Raw genomic sequence first — 7191 nt, 5'->3', positions numbered from 1 at the left:
ATTACTCTCTGCTGCAAGCCAGGGTCTTTATGCATGCCCTTGCAAGGTGTTTTCGTTGGATCAGCCCTTGGCACTTTGACGCGCATGCATATGGCATAGTCGAAAACCTCGTACACAATGATACCTCTGCCTCCTCTGAACCCAGCCTCTCACAGTTTTTAAAAAAAACTGTCTGAAAGAGCGCGCGCCGGCGCGCTCTCTTTCAGATAGTTTTTTTTAAAAACTTTCAAACATTTTTAAAAAAAAAACTGTGAGAGAGGGAGAGAGAGAGAGAGGAGAGATGGCGTACATTGTGCGCTGTGAGGGCATGGTGAGGGCGTCCTCAGCATCCTCGTCCATCGATCCCTTGCTACCTTCCCTCCAGTCAACTTTCTCACAGCAGTCAAGAAGGAAATTAAGCTTGCTTCTCATAGGGGTAGCAAGAGCAGGCCTTTGCGTCTGACAGTGCATGCAGAAGGGTGGCGTGGGGATGGCATAACTACAGCAGAAAGGATTGTTTCTGCTTCTACGTACCTTCTCCCTTTCCTGGATGGTGTACAATATGGACGGTATTTTCTCACACAGTTCTCCCAATCCCAGGTAGCCTTTAGACCTCTCTACCCGCTCCTACGTGTTTACTCCAGCACCCCTTTTGCAAGTGTTGCAGTTTTCTTTGGCCTCTATTTCTTGGTCGTCCGGAATCCAAACTTCAATCGATATGTACGCTACAACACCATGCAAGCTATCATGTTGGATATACTTCTCATTCTCCCGAGCCTTATAGAAGGCATTTATCATCCACAAACCGGTGTTGGCTTGGAGATTCTAGTGGTGTTTTACAATACTGTTTGCTTTTATCTGGTTGCCCGCTTCCTTCTTGGAAGTGGGTCATGAAAGACTCCACGCCTTCCTCTTGTTGCAGATGTTGCAGATGCTCAGGTCATGTGAGGTGCACCATTCTTTCATGTAAGCTTACAAGAAACTGTGTAACACATTATGTAACAGCTTAAACTATAAAATATAGTATTTGCAAGTGTAGTATATCCAGTTGCTTTCAAAAAAAAGAGAGAGAGATAAGCCAATACTACTTGCTCGAGGCAGTTAGCGTTATAATCTTTGATAGCAACCTGCTCACCATTTTGTGCTGTGTTTTTTCAAGAGAAACGGTAAACCACACCGTCGAAGCCAATGGCATCTCGCGAGAAGCTTGACCAGAAGGCCCACACTAGAGAGATGGTCGTTCCTGGAGGCAAGACCTTAGAAGCGCCTTGCGGAAGGGAGCAGCAAGGGAGGGTAGACACGAAAAGAGCAAATGGGGACAGAAGGATACCACGAAATGGGAAAGAAGGGTGGGCTCTCCAACCTGGAGCAGTCTGGCGATGAGGTAGCTGAGGAGAAGGCAGTGCCATTCGATGAGTAAAAAATATAGGACTCAGTAGAAAAAATGTCCCTAGTTACATCATCAGTGCATATTGTATCTTTTTGCTGTGCTCGATGGGAATTACGGTCTTAGTCTACTACTAACAGTAGTTTTTCGGCTGCAGATTAGCTTAATTAGTGCACATATTGTATCTTTTTGTTGTGCTCAGTGGGAATTGCGATCTTAGTCTTCTACTAGCACTAGTTTTTTGGCTGTGGATTAGCTTCTGTAAACCTAAAGCTCTTGCTTTTGTAATTAAAACTACCATCTGCTCTTTAGCTTTGGAAGTCTTTTAGTTTGCTTTCCAAAAAAAAAAAGAGAGAGAGCTAAGTTAGTCTCCATCGTTCTTTTTTTGACATCTCTCTCTCTCTCTCTCTTTGTGATCTGTACGTGCTTCGGTATAATTTTTCCTTGTCGAAAAAAAAACGATGGAGATTGTCTTAGCTCTCTCTCTCTCTCTCTCAGAGACTGGCTTAGCTCTCTCTCTCTCTCTCTAGATTGAGAGAGAGAGAGAGAGAGAGAGAGAGAGAGGACTTCCAGCGCCCACATCTTCAAATTGGTTGTTCGTGGTATCATAAAAAAGGATGTACAAGTGCATGTGCATGAAGATGGTACCTTGGAAATCAGTGGGGAGTTCAAGAATGTGAAAGAGAAAGGACCCGTGACATGGTATGCCGCAGAGAGATCGCTTGGCCGATTTGTTCGACAATTTCAACTTCCTGATAATGTCAAATTGGATGATGTGAAAGTTGTAGTTGAAGATGGTGTGCTAACCGTCACTATCCCTAAAAGACACCAAGTGAAATCCGTCGCCAGAAATGTGCCTGTTATAAGCAAGCTTTAACAAACCTTGCTACTTATTTAATGTGATACTTGCTGTTGTTGCTTGCTTCATCAGAAAAAATGTAAAAAGGAAATGGTATAGTGGCTGTCAATTTGCGTCTTTCTTTGTTAGAAAAAGATGGAAAATGCAATGTGCTAGTCGAGGATATGCCTGCAAAATTTTTTAAGGGTGTGTTGGCGCCGCTCATGCACGTATGTCTGCACCCAAAAATTTCCAAGGAGAGGAATATCAACATGCCATTGTAATGGTTCCAAGTGTTCTAGCCAATCAAAGGAAACACTCTACCCAAACCTTGTTCAAAGGGTTTTGTCCAAAAATTTGTGGTTGATTTACCCTTAAAAAATAGTTGCAATCTTGAATTAATTTTTTTTTGTTGTGCTTGAAGTCACCTAAGATATCATGTTTGGTTTTTTTTTTTTTGTATATGTGCCTTGCCCTATATCGCTCGTTTTAGGGATTGCTCGGAAAATCTTGCTCGAGCTTAGAGATTCCTCGTATTAATCCTCAGGGTTACTAACTATCCAATAGTGGTTCCCTTTTTGTCTCGGAATCTATCTCCATCATCATAGACTCGAATTATTTCCAGTCTCAGAGCAGGTCTTTCTTCAATACAAATACCCTTGCCTCCTCCATAGTCAGAATAAACTAGGGTTCCCCTCGAGTTTGTTCCTTCTAAGAAGATTATAGTGAACTTGGAGTCGTTCAAAGGATTTTGGGAGGTGCTTCCTCCTAGCATTGGTCCTTCATCGGAGAAACCTCTTCGCTATTGACTACCCATCATGAAGAAGGACTTATCTGATGAAGTGTCAGTATCACTACCCTCCTCAATGATCGGTGCTAATGGATCTAGCCTTGCCTGAGTTACACTCTCCTCAGTAGACACTAAGCTACACTGATCACCTGCCACCTTTTGATCTCTAAGAATGTGTCTTCCTGATCTTAAATTCATCAAACTTAGCAATGCAACTTATCACAAATCCAACCACTCACCTGGTAAAGGATCAGTTTTCGCCCAACTTCTTGCTTTGCCGCTAAATATACCTGTACACAAGCGTTTAATTTTGGCAATTGAATCAAATCATTTAACCGCTAGAGGTGATCTTAGTAATGATTGGTATAACTGGAGGGTTAACCTCAACCACTACTGTATTTTATACACTTTGGATGTTCTTGATGAGGTCTGCTAATCTGGAACTGTACTTCCCTCGGATGTTGGTCAATTTACATGGAAAGTCTTAATTCCGTCTTTGCTCCGTCAAAAGCTCAAACAAGGTCCAATTTCACTTCTGAAAGAAGTTCTGGAACTCTTAAGTCAATTGGAACATCACTCTATATCCTCGGTCAACTTTTCTCTTCACTAACCCCCTGTAGACATTCTACGCGTAGGATGTCTACCTGCTCTGTTTTGCCTGGATTTTACACTATAGATTCCCCTTGATGTGCTGAGTCCACAGCTATTTTTACTTTTTGATTTGGACACCTATAAGCTGGTCAATTGATCAAAAATATGTTCCAGCAGCCTGATGTTGGTCTGACCAGTCAAATCAACTCCAATTTGGACCAAAATTGACTAGGAAGCTTGCCTCAGGCTATACAACACCCTACTATGCCTACAGTCAATTTTTGGCTTCAATTTCATGCATTAGACATTCTACGCGTAGCATGTTTAATTGATCAAAATAGCTTCAAATGCAAAGCACAGACTCCTCTTAAGGTGTTGACCACTTTGGTATGCTCAAAGATGGGTTTAGAGTGCTAAAGCACACAGAACACATCCTACGTGTAGGATGTATATATGGTCTATTTGACCCCAAACTTGAGCCACAGCTTCTCCTTGATGTCAGCAACCCAGTGCTATGCTTAGATTTTAGTTTGGAAGACCCCAATTTTAGCTGTCCTAGCCCTTTTCAGTAAAAAATGATAAAGTCTGCTTAAAACCCAATTTTCTCACCCAACTGAGATGAAACCTTTCTCAAGAACTCAATAAATCATGTAGATCATGCTCATGCAGCCATCCTATGGTTTTGGTCTTAAAATAATGCCTTGGCACAATTTGGGTAGGATGTCTGGCAATTTTCTTTCTATCAGGCCTTATCCTGTCAAGATATGGTCAACTTCCACTTTCCAGGTGAAAATAGGGTAAAACCTACCTTCTGAACACACTGGTCAACAAAGAATTTCAAAATTTCCACCAGAACGCCCTATAGATATCCTACGTGTAGGATGTCTCCTGGCTTAAAATTTAATTTTTTCCTAACAAAAGTACTCCTGAGGCTCTGCAACTCTCTTAGAGACACTCACAGAAACTTTTGAACTTCACTTCAGCTTCTAAACACTCTTTTCCGTCTTTTACAACCTTGTTATGAGTCTAACAGCAAATATAACATGCATGAAGTGCTCCAGATCATAAATCATGATGTCCTAATTATCCTACTCCTACTCATCATGTGAGATGGTGATATTGGTGTCTTGGTTGCTTCCTGGCCTCTCCGGACTCTCAAGCTCTCCTTTCACCGCTTTTACCACTCCAACTCCTACTCTCTACACACAATTCAACTAATACCTAAAACTATTTAAGTCTGCCTAAGTCTATGGATCTAGGCCAGACACTCGCTCCCTAGACTCTCCCTAAGACGTAGAGAGTCCTCCGCCCTCTGATCCTATCTAAATGTAAAACGAGACTCAGGCAAGCCAGAGAATCCCTATCCTCAAGGACTAGTCTCGGTCACCTACCTAGGGTTTTCGTCCCTGGCAGTGGCACCAATGTTGGCGGGTACGCCGCGACAGACGTTAGCATAGCGAGAACTCACCTAACAAGATTTTTCAGCTAAGGACGAAGCTCGATCCGCAGGCGCGTGGAAGCAAGCATAGGGTGTCAACCTACACTCGACCGACTCTCGACTACTTCCTACAGAGGTATCTACCCAATGTCTAAGCTACAGCCCTCAGGAGTGCATAAGAGGAGATTTCCTACAATGCTTCCAAGACCCAAATACCCATCAAGTGTTCTCGAAACGCCACAGAACTTGAAGGAGACCCGATTAACACCAATAGGTCGCTCCCCCTAAGGCCCATGAACCAAAATCCCAACCCTAAACACCTGGTGAAAAATCACGTAGGATGTCTGGTCGAAATTTGCAGGTCATCATTTCCAAAAACTAAAGTGCCTAATGTGTAGCTCTACTCAATGCGAACGCATGGATATGCTGAAATGAGAAAACAGACAATGTATGCTCACCGAATCACTAGATGTAGCTCGTGTGTCGAGTTCGCAAAACCAGACCGTACGCCTGCAATGTAGGTATTGGCGCGTAGCTCTCGTCGGGGGAAACATGCTGCACTTCTCCGCACTCGATTCCAACCACCGGTGTGCGCGTAGCGTCAAGATGAAACTCTCACTCTGTCTCGTACACAGTACGCTCACTCACACAGACATACTTTTTTTTAGAATGACATAAGGTTTTTTTCATTAAGGTCAAAAGTGGTATAAATACCTTACAATCTCAAACCCTAATGTTCCAATTTAACCATCTACTCAATCTACATGTAAAAAATGGGATACAATCTAGAAGCTTCTGCAAGCCCCACTATTTACAAGGTGAAATGTCGGTTTTTCTCAATTAAATAATAATTACAAAAAATAATATTCCACCGAGGAATCATTCTCTATTGGGTGTGTCCAGCCGCTAACAGAGTTTCAATGTAGTTTCTTCAAGGCTACGACTTATCGCATTTTATTGTGTCACCATTACTGCTAGGAATTGAAGTTTTAGTAGGCTGGGGTGAATGGATATTAGTTAGTAGGTCATTTAGTGTTCTCTCTCTCTCTCTCTCTCTCTCTCTCTCTCTCTCTCTCTCTCTCTCTCTCTCTCGTGCACACACACATACACATACAAAAAATGTTTTGTAATTTTTTGTTTTATGCTAAATCATACATACTCTTGCCTTTTCGAAAATTTTGGTAAGAGCGAGCTAGACCCGCCGTAGGCGGGTCGCGTGAGCTCAAGTCACCCACAAGAAATACCAAAATAATGATTTGCACTCTAAATGGTTTATGGTTGTATTGTTGCAATACTCTTAAAACTCCCAATGGCACTTTAGTAGCATTAAGCTCTTCATCTCCCTCTATAAGATCAAGAATCTTGGCATAGCCCTTTGATTTTATCAGAGGCACAACGAGTCTCAAGCCAATGCCATAATCATGGCCCACTCCACCTCTTCCTTTAAAGGAGCCCTTGGTTGTGTTGGGTAAAGGTGGTGTGCCTCATCGTGCTTTACCCGTATCCGCGCCGGCCAATGTTCGGATGCCCACATTATTCTCCTTATTCTTTATACATACAAAGAATAAGGATCTCTCACTCACATTCTCACATGGTGCTCACACAGTGAGATTTGGGAGCTCCACCCACATCCTGTGTTGTGCTCTCTCTCTCTCTCCCCCTCTCTCCCCTTTGCACTCTCCGCACGTGAACCGCATCCGCATCCGCGCACTCACAAGTTGCCACTGAAGCCTATGCATTTGGGAGAACTGATAGTAAGCTTCAAGATGACCTTGATCTTTTGCTTCATCCTTTCCATCTCCTGAACAATCTTTGTTTTGGAGGTATGTGACATTGCGCTGCAAAATGAGTATAATGGTTGTGAAGGCGATAGCACAAACTATATTGAGAAGTAGAAAACACTCCATGTTTGAAGCTTTGCCCTTCTTGTAACATTTAATGGCCTAAAAACTTGTGTGTAGCGGAAATTAGCATGAACATAGTGGGCATTTCATTAGAATAGATTCCTAATGAGAATTACAAGAGTGCTTGGGTGGAGAGAGCAACAAAAAGCATAACACCTAGTTAGATAGCATGAAAAATACTTTCAAAAGAGAGAGAAATTAAGCTATTGACAACAGTTGAGGCCCGGATTTTCATGGAGCTGGTCCCCCCTCCAAAAGGCTTTG

The 7191-nt window shown here is 42.6% G+C and overlaps 1 pseudogene; it reads left to right on the top strand.

Moving 5' to 3' along the window:
- Nucleotides 1-280: 280 nt before the first annotated feature.
- LOC147453878 (protein TIC 20-v, chloroplastic pseudogene) lies at nucleotides 281-927 on the top strand (annotated as a pseudogene).
- Nucleotides 928-7191: the final 6264 nt, after the last annotated feature.

Source organism: Adiantum capillus-veneris, chromosome 7 (genome assembly GCF_014529385.1).
Source record: "Adiantum capillus-veneris isolate H3 chromosome 7, ASM1452938v2, whole genome shotgun sequence".
NCBI classification, from domain to species: Eukaryota; Viridiplantae; Streptophyta; class Polypodiopsida; order Polypodiales; family Pteridaceae; genus Adiantum; species Adiantum capillus-veneris.
This window is presented reverse-complemented; position numbering and strand designations above follow the sequence as displayed.